At 40.2% G+C, this 20413-nt stretch overlaps 1 protein-coding gene and 1 long non-coding RNA gene across 2 annotated transcripts in view; one reads left to right on the top strand and one right to left on the bottom strand.

The window, feature by feature from the left end:
* The window catches only part of chd7 (chromodomain helicase DNA binding protein 7), an 88657-nt gene extending 69030 nt beyond the window's left edge, over positions 1-19627 (bottom strand). The window contains exon 1 of the mRNA XM_028020067.1: positions 19285-19627. The gene's annotated coding sequence lies outside the window, so the exon portion shown is untranslated. The remainder of the gene's footprint in view (positions 1-19284) is intronic.
* On the top strand, positions 523-15149 carry LOC114146200 (uncharacterized). Its single transcript, XR_003595861.1, has 3 exons — positions 523-1407; positions 11066-11360; positions 13309-15149. It is a non-coding gene; the product is annotated as an uncharacterized LOC114146200 (long non-coding RNA).
* Positions 19628-20413: the final 786 nt, after the last annotated feature.

Raw genomic sequence — 20413 nt, 5'->3', positions numbered from 1 at the left:
TCAGTAAAAAATCAAAACACAACTTAGCCCAAGTGCAAGAAACTTTGGTATAAATTAAAAGGCATGTCACTGTTTCATGTTTTCCATCAAAAATACCGTTTGTAATTATAAGCGCTTACAAAAACTACACTGACAATTTTAAAATACTGTTTAAAAAGGTAAAAAAAAAAAAAGACTTTGGAAGTTTTATTATTAAAAAAAACAACTTTCCGACAGCAACTCAAAGTTCAAGCAGAGAATCAGCTGTTGGAGTGGTGCGCACAGCTAGATTATGGTGTGCGCTGCAGCTGAAAGGCTGCAATTCAATCACTACAGGAAGGACAAGAAAAGTTTCACCACGTGTCTGTGTGTGCGGCAGGTGAGAGTAATTGAGTGTAATTTCACATCCTTTTGCAGCAAGCTACTATGAAGGCAACCGATTTCCTGTCAGCTGTGTCAGAAGCACACTACTTTATACCATGAATTATACAATAAAAGATAAATGTAGCTATACAAGCACTCAGAGGCTGCAGTGCATGTATCTGTGTGTGTGCACACAAATGCAATGAATGATTTAATCAGACCATAGCGTTAGTTAAAAGAAGGAAAGCAAGAGATTATTGGCTCTGCTGAGGTTCCTCGTGTTTTTGTCTGACCTGTTAGTGTGCCCACGAGGATAAAGCTCGACTGCAGCCTGGACAGAGCTTGCATCAATAATTGCTCGCATGAATGTCATCCTTTCTGGAGTTGGTCGTCAGTTCCTCTGTGAAACTTAGTTTGGCCACGTAGAAAAAAAAGAGAGAAAAAAAAAACAAACAAAAAAAAAAGACAAGTCCTCGCCTCCCTTTCTGATTTGTTTTCTTTACCACTTCCTCCACCACCTCAGGTTAAACTTTAGCTCTTGTCTCTTTTTTATTTTGGCAGTAAACAGAAACATGCAAACACGTGCACACCTTGGCACCAAGGTCCAGCTGTCATTGCACAGCGAATTAAGTGACTGGTCAACGTGCCAGTTCAGATGTAAAATCTCAGAGGATGAAGCGTTTAGCCCTTTGTGCGTCCTTCTGCTCCACCTGCCAAAAGCACACGTGTGGACGGGTCGAGGCGATGCTACGTCACGTCCGATCTGACCACCGCAGGGGAAAAAGTAAAAAAAAAAAAAACCCCAAAAAAACAAAAAACAAAATTTTTCTAATCTGACCTAACTTTCTGCTTCAGTGCTGCCAGCCAACCTGAACCCGTTGTAGATTTATCTTGAAGCCACAGCTCAAGATGAGGAAGCGCAGACTTTCTACCTCTGCAAACTACTTGGTACAGCCGATAATCGGCTCCATGTTGAACCTTGCAGCTGAAAAGTGCTTTTTTTTTTTCTCCTTTCTTACAGATACCTGTAGCTGCACATCGGCTCCAGCACATCCCAACTGCAAGGTTTCCTCTCCCTTCATTTTTGGAAACGTGACTCCAGACGAATAAGATCTCTATATCTGTTGCTATCATAACTCAAGCTAAATAGCATTCTGATCGCTCTGGTAGGACTGGATGTTAAAACAGGAGCCATTTTTTGATTTATTTAATACAGACAACCTGTTGAGAGCCATAAAACACAATAAGAGGATGTAACAGCAAAACGGTACTCAAGTCAGACTCGGATTTATGAGCACTAAATTAAGCAATTTATATTAATGGAGGGGCTTGCCTAGCAACAAGAAGGTCCTGGGTGGAAATTATAGCTGGGACCTTTCTGTGTGGAGCTTATATTCTCTTTGGATGCATGTTTGACTGAATGGAGATTTTTTTTTCCCTTTAAAGTGCATGGTTGTTTATCGTAGCGTTGCTATGGAATGGGCTGGCAATCCGTCTGATCTGCCTGCTACAGACAGGCACCAGCCTTCCCCCACCCCTGCAATAATTAAGCAGGGATGGATGGATTTATTAACGCAGCCGTGCCATACACATACAGGGCTGTCTGATATTGGGAACTCGTGCCATTGCGATACTATTGTTGAATATTGCAATGACAATCTCCATATTAATTAACCCACATTTTGCTCAGTCTTCTCTTTCACTTCCATCATCCCGATGACCTCACCACTCTCCTTGAGCTTCAGCGTGTCATTAATTCAAATCTAAAGCAGGTTTGTGCCTCAAGGGCAGTGAAGGTCTCTCTAACTGGTTAAATACACCAGCATCCAGGGCTTCATGTATGGCATTTGAAATGCAACCGTCTACCAGACACTGCATCCACGCAGTCCTTTGCAATTGCAAAGACTGCAGATCGAGATACGGTGCTGCTACTGTTAACATTGCTGCAACTTTGTTTTTACGTCATTTAAAATCTTTGATTAGACTTTATTGTACTTCTTAGAAGTGGCGAATTGTGTGGGTAAAAATGATCAAAGACATTTTATGATTGCTTAGTTTCCCAATTCTACCAAAAACTTGATAAACAAGATTAACATCCAAGATCGTTATTATGAGAACAGGTCGCTCCAACTACATCTGGTCTGTTGGAGCTCTCATTGCAATTAGAGTCTAGATTTATGGCCCGAGCCCGACCCAAACCGAAATTCGGGCCAAAGTTGTTTGCTTGATGGTTGGATCAGGCTGAGCTGCGGCACGCTTAATAAGCCTGTCAAACGAGAATACACAATATTAAGTTGTGTTGATCTACTTCTTATAGTATAAATGGAGGGGTAGCTGTTGAGGAAAGAGTGAAAAGAGCCAACGTTCATTAGCCTGCAACAAGTGCAGCGCAATACACAATAAATGTCCCCAGCTCTGCTCCCATCAATTACACATTCCAGATGATTTGCACCCGACTCATCCTGTGTTTACAACAAAAGGCAAGATGGAGCTGGAAGCCGTTAAAAGCCAGAAACAGGAAGAGTTACATTAGAAGAGTTAAATTATGGTCTAAAAACGAAAGCCATAAAAGCTTAACTAAAATAACGAGCCGGGTTTACTTTGGCATCAGGCCAATATTTTATGTTAATTGGGTCAGATTGGGCTGGGTTGGATTTTTAGGCCCAATCTAAACTCTGATTCCAATCCCAACTTTAGCCTTGAGAATCATTGTTGGAGGCCTCACATTGCGTTTCCAACCAAATGGTTCCAGTAGCTAACCAGTTCTGGCTCTACAGTGAGATCTTAATTGGTTAGAAAAGAACAGCTTGATTTTCCTCAGCTGGTGACACATCATTAACTCACTAAAAACATCTCGTCCAGTCTTTCCCCCCCCCTTTTATTCTGAAATTTTACTAATAAAAACAGTGGAGGAAGACCTACATCCTTTACTAACACTGTTATAAAAGAGCTATGATTATGAATGCTTCATAATGAGTCCATCTCTAATCCGATTGGTACCAACACCATCTCACATTAGTCAAGGACTGATTGCGTTTCAGAACTGGGTTGGTAACAGTATTTATAGACATCCAGACACTCACTTGTTTTGACGTCTGCTGGAAGTAAAACACCTCAAAAGCAAGCAAAGTTCAGAATTACGTCTTTCAAGTGATTAACCCCAAAAAAACTGCAACAATGACAGCCTGTTGTACAGTGTCAATTAGAAAAATAAATGCTTTATCAAAGGAAATCTATTACAACCAGAGCAACAGCATTAAAATAAATAACTTTCCAACATGTGCATCTGCAAGATTCAATTAAGTGATTAACCAAGATGTTGATACTCTAGAGATGGTTTAAGTAATTAACTTACACAATTGGCAAAACATTAACAACCTTCACTGTCAAAAAAAGAGAGAAAAAAAGAAAGAAGTAGTCTCTAATGAGGACAATTAAAACGCTTCTAACTGGCGGCTTTTCTCCTCTTCTCTATCACCTATTTACCAAACAGGTTCTGCAGAATGGAAGCGTGATCCATCGAGTAAGCGCCTGCCTGTTTGTCACAATTAATCAAGTTTTTGCTTCGTTAAGCACGAAAAATACGAGTTTGGACGCCGCCATCAGTTATTTAATGATGCCGTTTTAGGATACTCCACAATGCCAGCAGGGACTGGACACACTTATTTGTGGTTGTTCATTTGGACTCGCGAGCAAGAATTTCAATAAGACAATGTGGAGGTTTAATGACTGCAGAGTGTGTGTTACCGAGTGCAACAGCCTCTTCAAATTCCTATCTGTCCAGCGACAGAAAGAGAGGCTCTAGCACAACAGAGGGCTGGGAGTAATTTGGCTCCGCTGGCCGATGGAATGGTGTTTTATTTTTTCAGAGGTGACAGCCTGTGCATGGTTAACCAAATTGTTTATTAAACTAATCCCACAGATTAGTATTCAAGACATGCTGGAGCCAACAAAAATGAACTGAATGAACTGCTTAAAAGGTATAAAAAAGGACCAAAAATGCACATAAAAACCACAAACAAAACTTCAGGAAAAGTTTTAAATCAACCTCTAGATAATCATGTGGGCTTAAGAAGTGCTTTCTGCAACTTCGCAATTGCCTAAGTGATTAAAATCATGTTGCAAAATGCAAACAAAACCCAGAATGACTGAATTTATAACCCTTATTGCTAAAAAAAAAAAAAGAAAAAAGAAAAGACTATTACTAAAAGACACTAAGTAACCAATTTGGGCAGCTGAACAGTTTCTGTGTGGTGGGAAAGGATTTTCCTCTGAGTTTCTGTGTGTTGTTACTGCAAGCAAACTTTGTCCCAAAATAAAACTGGAGATTCTGTAGCAGGACTTTGACCTTGAAGTGGCAGCAGTTTCCCCTTCAAAGCACAAACAGGGAATATGGAAAGATTTTCAGCTCCGTCACTGGTTGAGTGAGAATATTTAAATAAAAAGTATTCATACTGCTAGAACTTCTTTCACTACTCTTGTCACGTTACCACAACCTTTATGGGCAAATTCGGAGATGGACCAACAGACGGGAGAATATGGAAGTAAAATGATAACCGTTATTTTACAAACTGAAAAGTGTGGCGCGCTGTGATATTCTGTGGTTTCGATACCGATTCATCGCCTCTTAGTCAATACTTTGTACAACCACATTTCAGTGCAACTACCGCCCCAACCCTTCTCTGGCAGCCGTTTCTACCAGCTTCGAACATATAAGGACCAAAATTTTTGCTCAACAGCTCAAGCTCAGTCAGACTGAAAGAAGATTGCTTGTGAGCAGCAAAGTTCAGGTCGTGGTGCAGATGCTTCGTTGGATTAAATTTTAAAGCTCAACTTCAGCTGGCCCATTGTTTTAACCTAAACCAGGGTTAGGCAACCTGCCGCTCTGGAGTCCAATGTGATTCTTTGTGTCCACCACAGTGGTTCTTCATAACTTTGACAATATATTTAAGTGTAAATATAAAAATGGCTACTTTTAGCATTTTTAAAAGCATTTTAAGGCTATATTTGCATACAATTTCCACAAAGGTGAGACACTAGTTATGCTTACAGTCGCAAAATTTCTTATCGGATTGAAATGCATTTGGATTGAAAAAGAAAAATTATCCGAATGCATCATTTATATAGGTATATAACTACCAATATTTTCCAGCCTGTTAGATGCATCAGTCGAATAAGTTATGAAGACAAAAAAATAATATGTACAAGTTGAACTGGACTAAAATTCACATTTATTTAAAAACAGACAAAAACATCACATTGGCATAGCACACACATGCGCTTGTGTGCGCATGTGTCTGATTGTGGTCAATTCACCACAATCAGCACTACTGTTCACTAAATGTGCACTGATAAATTGGTTGGAAGATACATTTCCTTAAATTTGGGAGATCTGTGATTGGCTGATAACTTATAAAGCTGATCTTGTCCACCTGTCGCCTTTTGCTTGGGGTTTGAGAGGTCTGATCCACCCGCTAGGTCAAGTCTGTAAGTTTGCAGTTAACAGTCATCCCACTGTTGTCAGTTCAGTGCCTTTCTTGCTATATTTAGCAACATTTCAGACAAAAGAAAAAAAAAAAAAAAGATATCGGCCAAAATCGGAATTGGAATGACAGGCATGATCAGTAATCTGCGATCAGCCAAAAGACTACACCCTTAGTGTTTACATGAACCTTGCTCAGATCATCAATTAGCATAAACCTCCCATCATTCAGATTGCAATTTCACTTTGATCGAGCCGAGTCCAATCAGAATATTTTGACTGCGATGTTTACATGACATCTTTATTCTGATCGGCTGTTTATTCCAGAGTAAAAGCGTCTAACAATGACAATATGTTATTATTTTGCTCAGTTCTTTTGTAATTAGGCTACTAATTAAATGTAATTTCTTCATTTTCCACAAATTTGGAAAGTTTCAATTAAGTAAATGGCTTTACTGTTTTGTTATAAAAGTTTGTTTTCTTTGTTCTTGTATGTAAAATTAGACAAGAATCTTTATTTAATTATAAACCTACTTATACAGTAAATAAGTTTGCTGTTTTCAAAAGGGTCATATGCGTTTTATGGCTCTAGACAGTTTTATTAATTAAAAATAAGAGCAAAAACTGTCTCTAAAGATTGTAAAGGTTGCCGACTGCTAAAACCATTCCAACGTAGTTCTGGCTGGATCATTATTCTCACTGTAGGTGAACCGTTTCGCAGCGTCTAATAGGTTTAATTTCAGAATTGTCCTGAATCTAGCTCCATCTACCCTCCCATAAACTAACCAGCTTTCAAATTTTTGGCTGAAATGCAACAAAATATGAAATGGCTTAAAGAGTGTGAATACTTCCACCCACAATGGACTGTATTATTCAGTCAGTTCCCATCCGCTCCCCCCAAAAAACAGAAATAAACAACCAGATCATTTGAGAACACTTGTAGTCGAGTTGAGAAATAATCTGGCAATCAGCACCCGGGCTCAAAAATTCACAGACCGAGCAGATCTGTGAAACCACAATTATCGAGGCCACCCGTTCAGCCAAGCCGAAACCACAGAATATCACTGCCAGCATAGTGCAAATGAATGGCCTCCCTGGCAGCTAGCAGCATCACAACGTCTTCCACTGTAGTGAATGAGACACAGACCTTCATTTAGAAGAAAGTCAATATGAAAACACTACAGCAGACCTCAGTGAAAAGGCTTTCTCCTGTCATTTCTTGAAGGATGCATTTACTTCAGTGTAAATGGATCTTCAAAATGCATTTTATCTAGTAGATTTAAAGTTGCAATTTTCACAATGGGTGATAATTTATCGTATCGTTTCTCATTTATTGTGATGAATCTCATAAGGTTTTGATTTCTCCTCATGATAAATTCCTATTGATGTTTACAAACAATAAGACTGTTCGTGCGGTGGGGGTTGTTATTTTTACGTATTTTTACTATTTGTTTAATAAAGTTGTATCAATAAATATCTATAAATTTCAAAATATAATTAACATTTCTTTATGTGACTGGCATCCTACCGAGGCGTATTACAAATGAGAATGTTTTTCAAGAGTTGTATTTGTGTTTGTGGAGTTATGACTGCTGAGCCATGCAGTCACAGCCATAAAGTTAGTAAAAAAAAAAAAGAAGAAATAAATATTGCCACTTTTATTGTTATCACAATAGCACCACAAAATAGCATGATAAAACTTTAAGTTCAGGTCGCCAACCTCCAATTATTGCACATAAATGCACTGTACCACAGAGTTCAGCTTCCAGCCAAACTGAACTCTGCGCCAGGAGAAGAAGCTGGTGAGGCTGAATGAAGCCATATCGGCGACATCAGCTGCTGGAAACCTTTGCAGGAGTAAAAAACCTGTACATGACACACCTTTCCTCATTCCTGCTCTATGTTAATTATAATGTTTGTAAGCCTGAGGAATGTTGTGAACTGCTTTGCATGAAGCTGTCGCTCTTTACCCAGAGTCAGACGGAAGCACTGCCATAGTGAATTCTTACTTTTAAAGGTACTTGAGATATTTCTGTCTTTACTCAAGTGGAATGTGGTACTTCACCAAAAAGCAGTGAAAAGAAAACTGGCGTATGCAGCGTTAGTCTGTGGTGAAGGAAGGAAAAAGGGGAGGGAGATTAGCTAACAGCGACTCAATGCAGTCTTGTCTGCGCCGTCGACAGTTTGGCAGCTAAACTGTCTGTAGCCTCCAGGCTTTACTACAGGCTCTGCCATGTCAACAACACCATGTTTCCTCTGAGACGCAGACAGACAAACAAACCAAAGCCCAAGAAACAAAGTACAACGGCAGCCAGGCAGATTCAACACCTGAGAAAAGAAGAAAAAAAAGTGAGTGATCCCCCCTCTTCCTCTGGAGGACACGTGTGCACCCACCCACCTCCCATTACCACCAGGATCTAAGCCACCATAATTTATACCTTTGTTCCCAAATGGAGGACAGCATGCAGGAGCTGGCTAGCTGCGTGTGTAATTACGCTCAAGTGAGGGGATGCAAGGCCGTGTGTTTGGGGCAGGGATTTGAGGCCCGGAAGGAAGGAAGGAAGAGAGAAGAGGAGGTGGGGAGGGCCGAAGTTGGGGGAGAGATCAAGAGAGAGAGAACAGAAAAAGAACGAAAGAAGCAGTGAAGCTAGAAAAAATCTGGTTATTTTACGCACGGCTGCTTTGTTAATAGACAGTGTGTGTGTATGTGTTTGGGGGAGGGGGTGGGTCAGCAGGAAAGGGCTGTGTTTATCCAATCTGTTCCCTGCCTTTACCATGTGGTAGGAAAAACCACTGGCCGACTCTCGGCCCGATCCCAGAGGACGCAGAGACGGACAGACAGGGAGAGAAGTAGGCCACAGGGGGTGGCCAAGAAACCTGCTAGCACAGGGAGAGACAGAGACACAAAATGTGTGTGTGTGTGTGTACGCGCGTGTATGTTTAGTTGTGCACGTGCTCACTGAGCTTAAGAACCTGTTATGTGGTTTCCGAAACTGACTCTGTAGTCTCTGGAAATCACTTCTTTAAGCAAGTGTGTTGAAGTAAGCAAACTAAAAGCAAACGGCATCAGGCAAAACCTGTTTTACCACCTTATATTAGTTCTGGTTCTCATGTTAAAGTCCTGAAACTGATGGAGAAAAAAAGAAACACGGAATCAAACATTTAAACCTTTCAGAAACAAGTACTTTGAAATATGTAGGCAAAGAAGAGGTGAACATCACTCCACATATTTCTGCACAGAGCTTCAGGCTACGCTTTTGCTTGTTTGAAAGCTGAAACTGATTAAGATTCAGAAAATATTAGGATCAAACTCATTTCAGCGCATAAATGTGGATCTTAATCTATAAAAACATTTACTCGACAACAGGCTGCCACTGAAAATGTTTTCCTCCAGCATCTAAATTAGGAATGTGAAGATTAATAGACTCATTAAGTTTCAGTCACATGTGCTTGAATCCATTACACACACAACGCATAGTTTTGAAAAATGTTTTAGATTCATTATGTGTAAGATCCTATTTGTTCGCATTAAATGTTTATGAATGATTTCGGAACATGCTCTTCTTCCACCACTGTTTCTGCTGTGAAACGGGATTGTTTATTTACAGTAGCAACCCCTATAGTTTGGGAAGAGAACTGCACCAAATGTGACAAAATAAACAGAAAACTCACTTTAATCACCTCAACGTGTGGATCAGCTAATATTCTTACAGAAACAGCTTACAGTAGGAATTGGGGTTAAATACAGTATCAAGTAGTGAGCTATTTTTACAAACCTGATTTGACCCATGTGGTTTTAGTAATATGCTGAGACCCTCCTCTCCCCCCTTTTTTAAATTCTCAGTACAGCTAATTCTAAATGTCATGTTTTTCCCAACAATTTAGATATTCCCCATTCTTAAGCGGCTTAATAAGTCCTATTTGAAGAGCTAACATATTTGCTGTTCATGATCGAGAAAAAATTGTTTTTACTTATTGCTGAGATTCCAAAACAAAAACAAATCGGCTATATAGCAGGCTTCAATTGAATTCAATGAGGCATGTTTCAAATTAAGTTTGATTGTAGTATGCACAAAATTTTTTACTGTTGGAAATTTAAAGGAAGGTATACATTGTTTAGGCAAATATTGTCATTTTATACCACAATCAAGTAGCTATGACACATTCAGTCATAAAAATGCTGTCTATAATTAAAAATGACTTAAAAAGAAAATTTACTTTGCATCACAGCCACATCTGACACCTTGAAATTGGGCCTTTGTCTCTTTAAGAAGCTCCTACTCTTCCCGATACTCCACCTACAGCACAGCATTAAGGTGGCAGCAGTTCAGATTGCCGTCACAGACCTTTTTGGTATCGAATGTGGGGGGGATAAACGTAGCCCGAACTTTGCTGAAAAGAATAAGTTCTATGTCCAATTAGTGACAAGTAGTTTTGCAGTATCTTTGTGCAATATAAAAAAAATAAACCACAAAAATTACTTTCTTCCATAGTTTCTATATTAGAAAACTAGAATAAACTAGAATAGAATAATTCAGTTCAGAGTTGACATGTCTTCCATGCTTTAGACTTTGAATTGGAGCGGATCAAAAGGCAAGTTGAAGTTTTCTCAAGCTTTGATTGTGATTTACTGTCAAAATGCATCTGATAATGTCGAGGCCTGCACATCCGTTCAAGCTTGGAAAAGGGTGAGGCAATTGTAATGCTAAGGAGAACGGAAAGCAGAGATGAACTAACCAAATTCTGACTAACCAGCACACTAATCATGAAAATTTCCTTTTTTATGTTTGTCAAGCAATAAAAATAAGCAAAAAATAAGAAACACAATTTTTTATGGCCTCCAATACAGGAGAAGCTTATATTACAGAACACTGATCAGTAACTTCTTCCTCATGTAGTTTAAGATGCTGTGATCTGGTGTTAGTCTTCAGAAAAAGATGCATACATGGAAGATTTAACTATTCTGAAAGGTTTTAATATAACACAATTATGTGAAGATTTTTCAGGTTAAGTGCAATAAAATGTCTAGATGAGATGCAGCATTATGTCTGGACCACTGCTTTAACTATCTACAGCTACTCATCTGAATGCAAGAATTACCTATTATCAAGAATGCTTAATCTAAAATTAAATTTTTCCATCTCATCTTTAAACACTTTATCCCCAAAAATAAACTGAAATGTTGCAGCATGGTTTTGATTTGTGTGAATAATCCAACCATGTTCTTTTGGTTTTGATCAGAAACTCTGTGTGGGACCTGTCAACCTAACTGAGGATCAGAGATCACAAAGCTGCAGGTGAAGGGGAAATTGCTGCTCATCGATGAAAATGACTTCACATTGCCTGCGGTCCCAGGTTGTAGGCTTCGGGGGAAACCCTACCACTTTGTTCAAAAGGTTCAAAGACTGAGGGGCCTTTCAAGACGTACAGGATTCCTCCCTGCCTGTGAATCTTTGCAGAAAAGGGGGCTGAGTATCCCGTTTCAGATCAAGTCATAAGAAGGTTTGGAAACGTTTCTGCTGAACAAACACGAGAGGTAGGACTTTCCTAATCCTCTTTCTAGATTTTCATTTTTACATAAAATATGAATCAATCTAAACCTTCAACGAAGTGATTTTAATGAGGAAATTCCCATAAAAGTGAAACCACTAAAGCACTCATCTATGAACGAGCAAACGCTGAACACAGCCCATGCTACCATCACTCCTCCTCCCCCCCCCTCATCAATCACTGCTGCTATTGATGTTTTCTTTTAGACCAATGGGAAAAGCCAATCTGGAGTGACTCCCCAGAGATTGGTCAGTTTTTTCTTAAGCTCCACCCATCTGACTGCTAACAACCAATTAACCTCCAGGGTAGTTGCTTTAAAGATGTGGGCTAACTTCTCCCCTGGGACAAACGCCCCTTTCAGCATCCTGTATGAGATCCGGGGCTCCAGTATATGTGGGATAAAAATCAAGCTGCGGACATTTTGGCTCATCTTGAGTATTGGATTGAACCAACATTTAATACATGAAACAAAAATAAAATCAAATGATTAAAAAAGGAAATGTGGAAGAAAGTTCTAAGCGTTCCTACAAGACTCCACACTTTGGACTTGATTTTTGTTTCTCTGTCCTGATTTTAGGACATTATAAACCTGTTTGGAGTTTTGACGTGATAAAGCCCATCATGAAAATATTAAGAAAGGTCAGGCTTTTTACTGGCTAATGTTAACTTCTTTGAATTCTGACCTGCCAATTTGGATTTTGATCGAATACGTTTTTTTTTCTTTTTTAATTGTCTGAAAGAACTGTACAGAAGAGAAAAACAATGTGATGAAGGATCTTTTATGGAGGCAACAGAAAGTTAAGCAACTGTTAAATTACTCTGAGCTGTGCATCAAAGCATATGTCTGAAACCTTTATCTGATTTTTTCTGGAAAAAAAATAAATAATCAAAGCACATACAGCTGTGGCATAAGTTACTAATCTGAAAATTGAAGAGTTTTGATGCACTCAATGAAAAATGATTTTACAGGATCTCTGATCTGAAGTAACGAAGGACAGATCCAGTCTGACCTCTAGCCAGTTGACTGTGGCATCTCTAATTTAAAGACCAAAAATTTTTTAAAAATGCAGATTTTAATTTTTTTTTTTTAAATGTAGTCATCTGCAGGAGTAGAGTAGGGACTCAAAAGTGTTTAGATGGTGAAGGTAAGGTTCACCATCTAAACATAAATCAGTTGAAACAGTCCTTCAGCCTCCAGAAACTTGAACCTTCATCTTAAAATAAGAAAAGCTTCATCATCTTTCTATTCTTATGGTGCATTCACACCAGCCTGTTTAGTCCACTTTAAACAAACTCCAGTTCATTTGCCGAGAAAGTCCAATTTGTTTGGAGAGGTGTGAACGCGTAGTGGAACTTTGGGCCCACTACAAACCTAGGTTTTGGTTTGGTTGACGTGAACTTTTGTGCAGTTCAAATGCATATGTGAATGCCAAGCAAACCAGAGATGGCTCAAAAGGAGGAAGCCCACTACAGCGCAGGGCATTCAGGGTATGCAAACAAAACAAAGTCTGGCATTAGTGGGATAAATCGCTTGAGGTCTTCTGCCAAGAACAAAACAGAATCTCTACAACCACTAAAATCTGCCATTTTAGTGTCAAGAAAAAGGTTGCACTCAGTGTCCTCTTCATAGGTTTTCATGTAATTTTCTTCAGTGGTTCTTGGTGAAGCGCCACCAGAGGTGAGGTAGAGGACAGCTTTTTCGCAGGGTTTGGGATGAAATCAAACTGCACCAGCTGAAAATATAACAAATATTGATGTTTCAATCAAACTGAGTCTATTTGACTATCAGGTGTGAAAACACCCTGAAAAACTTTGAAAACAGTAAAAACAAGTTCCAGACTTCTCAAGACCGTGCAGGAGCTTTGTTTAAAGACCGAGCACCTTTGCTTAACATATTCTTTTACCACCCATCTTTCTCCTCTCTGACCTTCCAGATCCATCTCCACTAACTAGATGTTGATTCCACAAGCAAGCAGCACTTAACCTTTCATCGGGCATGTGAATCACTTGATGGAAACCATGACAGATAACACAGCGAGACAGAAGAGGGGTGTGCGGACGCCACAACAGAGCTATTAAACCCCAGAAAGAGCCGGAGAACTGATGAGATCCTCATAGCGCTCACACCGTTTTTTAGTGATGGGATTCATCAGCAGCTGACGACACAAACCTCCCACGTATTTTCAAGTGGAGCGTCCTTGAGTTCGCCTTTCGCATCCCAGCACAAGGAAGGCTGGTGGTCAGGAAAGACAGAGAATACGCTCAAGATCCAGACTGGTTGAGGTCAAAAGACAGGATTAAAATGCACGCACGCATATGGGTCAGAGATGTACTTGACTGGCCTAGAAAACACGTCCAACCCACACACACACAAACACTTCAGAGCTGTATTTACGCCAGCCTCTCTTCTAGGCACAGCACTTGGTCCAGAAGGCCCTCGCTGCAGGGGGAGGGTAGGGGAGGGGGAGGCAGGAACGGAGGAAGAGGGGGCAGAAAAGGAGACAGGTGAGGGAGGAGGATGAGAGAGCAGGAGAGACAGTGATGACACTCGGTTTTGAATGTCACCATGGTGCTAAAGCTCCCCGCTAACCTTTTGGCTGGAAATGATATGACTGGAGGGATAGGGGAAGGGAGAGTGGGGAGGGGAGAAAAACGACAGGCAGGCAAAGATGGAGAGAAAAAGAGATGGAAAGGGTGACAATGAAGAGAAGGAGAGAGGGAGGAAGGGAGGGGGGGGGGGGGGGCTCATGCTTGGGCAGAGGAGTGGGTGGGTGGAGGTGGAGCAATAGATGGCAAAGATGAAAGAGATGGAGGCAAACAACAGCACTACTTCCATTCCCTCCCAAAAGGGCTGCTGTCTACGACACACGATGATGATGGGAGACAAAATGGCCACCCTAACAAACACCAGTCATCTGGCTCAACCAACACTGGCCTTTAAGCACTGAAGTGACCACTCCACCACACCACCTGCTGCTACCTGACCTACAGACTGCACGACACGCTCCGCAATAGGGCTGAAAACCTGTGACATCCGACACGAAATTGTATTTTTCTCCCCGTTCCCGGAGGGAGAGGACGACGCTTTTCTAATTACTTTCAAACCGAATCGGGAACAAATCTGTACCCTAAAAAAACTTTGGGAGGCGGAAAAAACCTGCGGTGACGACATAACTCTGCCCCAACAAGGTCTGAAAACTTTCTAACACGCAAGCAGCTGTTGGTTGATGACAGAGCAAACCACTGCCGTAGAAAACACCTGCTCATTATTCTCCTGCCAGCAGTCTTACAACTTCAACTTCAAGAGCGGTGTCAGAAGCACAGAGTTGCTAGAAAGGCTGTGAACAGATTCCAACTTGCTCTTCCAGTCGGTCCATGAAGACAGCAGGCTCTCAGAAAGTAGGATCTTTGTTACCAACTCACAAAAACACCCGAACTGCACAGAGAGCCGAGGATGCATCAATTTACGGCCTAATTCTCCATTAATGTGCAGCTCAGCTGCTGCAGTAAAAACCATCTTATTTTAGCTAATTGTTTTTATCTTTTCATTTTTTTAACCCATCATGGTTGTGCTTCAATATAAATTAGATGCATACATATATTTTGATGTATGAATGAGAATAAACTTGTAACTTTTTTACTTTTTGCTGGATTAAAAACCGATATCTCCAAAGAACATAAAGCAACGTTCTTGAATTATTGTACATATGGGAAGAAAATTAAAAGACTGAAGTTGGTAAAAATGAGAATCAGCGGCTCAGACCTCAAAGAAAACCAGAAGTCCCTACCAACACCCTAAAGAACAAGATTTTTTTAAAGAGGAAATTCCTATGCAAAGTCTTGAGTGGAAACCCTTTTCACATTTTCTTAAACTCAGCTAAGTGTAGAAACGGTGGCAATATGAAGAATACGGATTCAGGGATCCGTCTTTAATGATTTCTGGCTGTCCATCTTACCAATATCTTGCTGCCAACTTCAGCTGAGTTCAGTTGAGGCAGCAAAATGAATTTATTCTTTCCACCTGACAGCAGAGTACATCAACCATCTGCTTGATACTCCTTTCCTGGATGGCCCACAACTACTAAATGCAAACATTCCCTCAAGAAAACAACTCCAACCAAAATTAAAGACAGCTACACTCCATCACGGAAGTACAATGTCAAAATTTTCAAGATATAAAATCTTTTCCGATATCTGTCAGCCCCTAAAATGATGTGAAGTTGAATAATTGTGTTGTAATTGTTTTACCCCAATGTCAGTGAAAGAGTTCTTGTTAATGTAATACTAAAACCACATAATCAGTCTGACGATCTGAAAAATAACCACACATGGTTAGTACATTTAGCCACATCACTTTCCTTCACACCGAGAGGCTGCAGAAGTGTATTAAACTCTTAAGTGCTGCTCACAAAAAAAAGGAACTGCTTATATTTCACCAATTTTGAAAGAATCAACTTTGACAGCCGTTTAAACAAAGCGTTGGACTGGGTGCTAACGCATCAAATTCAACATAAAAAAAAGAAAAAACCCTTGGCAATGAAATGGTAAAAGGATTACAGGAACACCTAATTTAAAAACTTCCTACTGAACCACGGAGACCATAATCTCTCTGAGATTTTGGTCTTTTATTCACATTTCTTTCTACATTCGCAAACATTGAGTTACTGTCAACATTACATGTTAGCATAAAGCATGAACTGAACGTGGCAGGGTTATAGGCAAAGGCTTATTTTTCACGATCAAGAAGGATGACTACAATCCAAGACCATAGGAAGAAAACAAAGGACAAAGTGCCAAACTGATACTCTAGAATGAAGAAAAACAATTAAACTAAACATTTTTAGACAGAAACGTGAAAATACTTTACCATGGAATATACAACTAATGGGACATTCATGAATAAAACACACTACTAACTCATGTAGTCATGTAAAATATCTGAAAATGAACATTTTCAGATATTTTAAGATAATATCTGCTGTGTATCACACCAATTTGTCCTTCATCTACTTCAAGAACATTCTTTTTACTTACTGTCCTTAAATACCAACCTATCATTTTATCTCCTCACCGGCTCGCTTTGCTAGTTTGAGAATTTACATTTACTCTTCAAAACATGGAAATCTTTCAGCTAATCAACACTGATCGCACAAATGATTCATAGGTCAGAACTACAGGGAGCAGCTCCTTCAAAAACATGACAAACTGATGGTCATCCGGTCTAAACTTTCTTTGTGTTCTTCCCAAACTGAAGAAGGCCGTTACACCATACAAAACTATATTCCTGTGTTAAGTGGAAACATTCAAATCAGACATTCTGACAATAGATGGCTGTTGGTGTATAGATGAGGTTATGTAAATTAGGTTGGAAAATCAGTTTGCTTCGTATTTGATAAACATCAAAAATTAACAACTCCACTTCTTCTCAGGCTATAACGTTGTAGCATGCACTTGCTTTGAGTTTAATAAAAACCCAGCAAAGGTTAAGGACGCATACATTTTGAAGCAAAGATGAGAGAAAGCGAGCAAGTCTTTAATTTTAGTGTAAAAACTGTTGCATATTTTCCGTTTTCTGTGTTGTAGATTGAGGCCAGTTCGGCCTTTTCAATACCAGTTTCCAGTTTTCTTTTATTTTGAGCACTGACCTGCCGATTTTACATTCAAACTTATGTGTGTTTTAATTAAACAAATAAATGGAAAAAACTCTGACTGTAAAGAATAACATGCTGCAAGTGGATCGATGGAGATAGCAGAAATTACTCAAAATAAAATAGTTTAAAAGATATAAAACCATTATGTTCAAACTACAAAGTATACCAGAAAGTGTTTAGTTGTTGATTTTTAATTCCAACAAACAGAGAAGGCAACTACCAAAAAGCCTAATTATAAGGGGACAACCCTTTTCAAGTCTCAAATCACTCCAAGGTAAGTCAGTCACAAACCAACTTTTGTCACTAAAAGAGAGAGAATTTTTAAGCCACAAGAAAAGAGGAATACAATAGGGAAGAGACGAAATACTACCGAACATCTGTTGTGTGCTGTGTGTATGTGTGTGTGGTCGGGGGGCCTCTTATCTCTCCCTCTGTGGCCCGTTAAACATGACTAGCTGCCATCTTGGCTCACAGAGACAAGGTGGAGGGGGTAGCAGCGGCTCCAGGCTCTCTGGCAAAAAAAAAATAACGTACCACAAATATGGATGCTTAAAACACACTGAATAAAACTGCTGCGCAACAATATTTTTTCTATTTCCCCCCCCCTAAAATTTTAGCGCTGCCCTAGTTGCGTGACAGCGGGAGTGACCATTATGCAAGTTGACCGATTACAGAAGAAAGATGGCAGAATAACGCAACAAACACAAACAGAGCAGTGAAATTGGGTTAGGCAATAATGTCAAAAGTTTTGTTGTTTTTTCCCCCCCCCTCCGCAAATAAGCTGTTGCAACAAAGATGAAGCGAAGAAGCACTGGCAGGTGTTTTGGGCTGCGTTTTCCTCCGTGTCCACACCGAGTAACAAGTGTAGCCGTAACGGTTACTAAACTTGTGTCGCCGGACACAATGTAACAAACAAGCTCGTTACAAAAGCTCCCGTTAAAAAAAGTAGGATACTCCGTGTCTATTAGACTATCAACATCGGCAAAAGAAAAAAAAAAGTGAGGTAGAAGATGCCTGAAGTTGTACTTCGACAAACCGACACATAACCGCCCCGAGATGGTTAGGCGCTAACTCCGGGGGGCTAATAAGTGGTCCTCGTTTGTACACAATAAGGATGGGAGCTGGGCTAACAGGCTAGCTGAACTTCTGTGTCCTAGCACTGGGCCAACCTCCAACGGCTAGCACGGCTAATTAGCCTATCAGCGATATTTCGCACGTCGTTCCTGACCAGGGAATGCTTCGCTCATCTCGGGTTATGCCTCTTTAAAACTCTTTACCCTCCACCCTAGAGCCCGACACAGAGACACTGATCTCTCCTGGTCAATTTAATAATATTTTTAAATGTAAAGTATGGCAGGAAAAATGTTTTTTTTTTTTAAAAAAACACGGTATATGGAGTGACCGCCTGGCCTCACAGCTTTCCCCCCTCCTCTCCTCCGTCCCTTCCGTCCAATAAAACAAGCGACTACTACAAACACTTCTTGCTGCCCGGTTCTCCCACAAACAACAGCTACTGAGAAAATATATAGTTGTGTTTTAGAACTTTTATGTAGAAATGTTTCCTTAAACTCGCAGGAAGCGTGTTTGGCTCTCTGTGCCAAGTGTTGTCCGCTGGGAATCTCCCTCGGAGAGCTCCGCTCATTCAGCAGCAGCAGTGACTCACCTCTACGATCGAGCCACCTCGTGTCTCCTGGAAGCTTCAACACAATTAGCTAACGGAGCTAACGCTTGCGATTTAAAACTGAATTAAGTCAACACCTCAGCATAGAAAATCCATAAAGTTGTCAGGTGAACTGATTCGGGCACACATGAGCCCTCTGTGCCGTCCTGGGAATATTTCTTTCCACTTTTCAACTAACTAATGGGACCGCTGAGTGTGTGAGCGATGCAGCGGGTGGCAAAGCTAAACTTGCTATTGTTAGCATGTAGGCATGGCAGCTTCATGGACCTTCAATGACTTTATGTGTAAAAGGAGATGATAAAACAGACGCCGAGTAAACGAGCAGTCATCGAAAATAGCCGTTCCTGCGAGTTAGCCCTGAAGGAAATGCCCGTCGGGTTCGGAAACACAGGCGCACCGTGCTTTAAAGAGTCCGATTGCGTTGAAAAGTATGGAAAACTTACTATTCAACGACAATATAAACTGTTTTAATTCAAAACCGCCGTACACTGAATTTCCACCCCATTCATGAAACAGTGTGTTCGGGGAAAAAAATGTAAATGCACTTAATAAAAAAAAGAGGCATTTTGTTAGCTTACCCAACAAGCTCGGTCACTTCAGCCTTTTATCAAATCAACTCCTCGTTAGTACGGTACTATCTCCGCTTGCTTGGAAAAAAAAAAATCCACCGTGGTCCTTTTTCAGTTCGAAATATAAATAAACAGAGGGGGAAAAAGTTCAAGTTTCTCTGTTTTTCAGGAAATATTTCTCCGGCGTATCTCGCATCCGCGACCTCGCCGACTAGTGTGCGTTGCTCTTCTCTCCTTTGTGTTAATTTCACTCAAATCGAGTTTAATCCGATCGATCCCTCGGCTGGCCGCGCTCCCGAGTCCTCCCCTCCAGACACTAGCTTCGCTCACCTTCCTCGGCCAGGGGGGGCGCGCTCCCGAGGACCTCTCATAGCGATAAACAGGCGGCGTGCGCGGTCACTGACCCTGCCGTGCCCGATTGACGCTCTATCTGAGCTCCAGCTTGGGGATGCAAAATAAATGCATTGGCCTTCATCTTGCGGTGCCTAGGTGTTGGAGGAGATTATTATTTAACTGTTTATTCACATTAACCATATCATACGAACTTCTGGCACACAGAAAACCGTTTTAAGCATTAATTACATTTATATGAATTTATCAGAAAATCTAAATATTTTTACCATTTTCTGTGCTCCATATACGGTATATTATTTTATTGCACTTAAGCAATTTTTTTTTCTTTTACAATTAAAAGTGCTACTATAGCTTTCAATGTTGTTTTAGAAATTACAGTGGTAAACCTCAGCTGAATGTTGGTTTTCAGATTATGTCAGTAAACCACATTTACAATAACCTGAAACAGGCCTATGTCTCTCTTACCAACATAAGTACATCGCACTGTAAATATTTCACTAAACCCATAGCTTACATTTATAGGTAGGTTAACAATTAAAAACAATCAAAAACAGAATATTGATTTTGTATTGGTTTTCCACATGTGCATTAATTATGTATGGAAAGGTTGACCTTAAGGGGAAACTACAGCAATTTTACATATCAAAGTTCATTTCCGTATGTTGGGAAACACCACTGCACTCAGATCATTCAGAAAGTTTTCCGACCCTTTCAAGTTTTCCCACGTTTTGTAATGATTCTCATCTATCCCCACACAGTTCCCTTCAAAGTAAAACAAAACAGT

This window comes from Xiphophorus couchianus, chromosome 6 (genome assembly GCF_001444195.1).
Source record: "Xiphophorus couchianus chromosome 6, X_couchianus-1.0, whole genome shotgun sequence".
NCBI lineage: Eukaryota > Metazoa > Chordata > Actinopteri > Cyprinodontiformes > Poeciliidae > Xiphophorus > Xiphophorus couchianus.
This window is presented reverse-complemented; position numbering and strand designations above follow the sequence as displayed.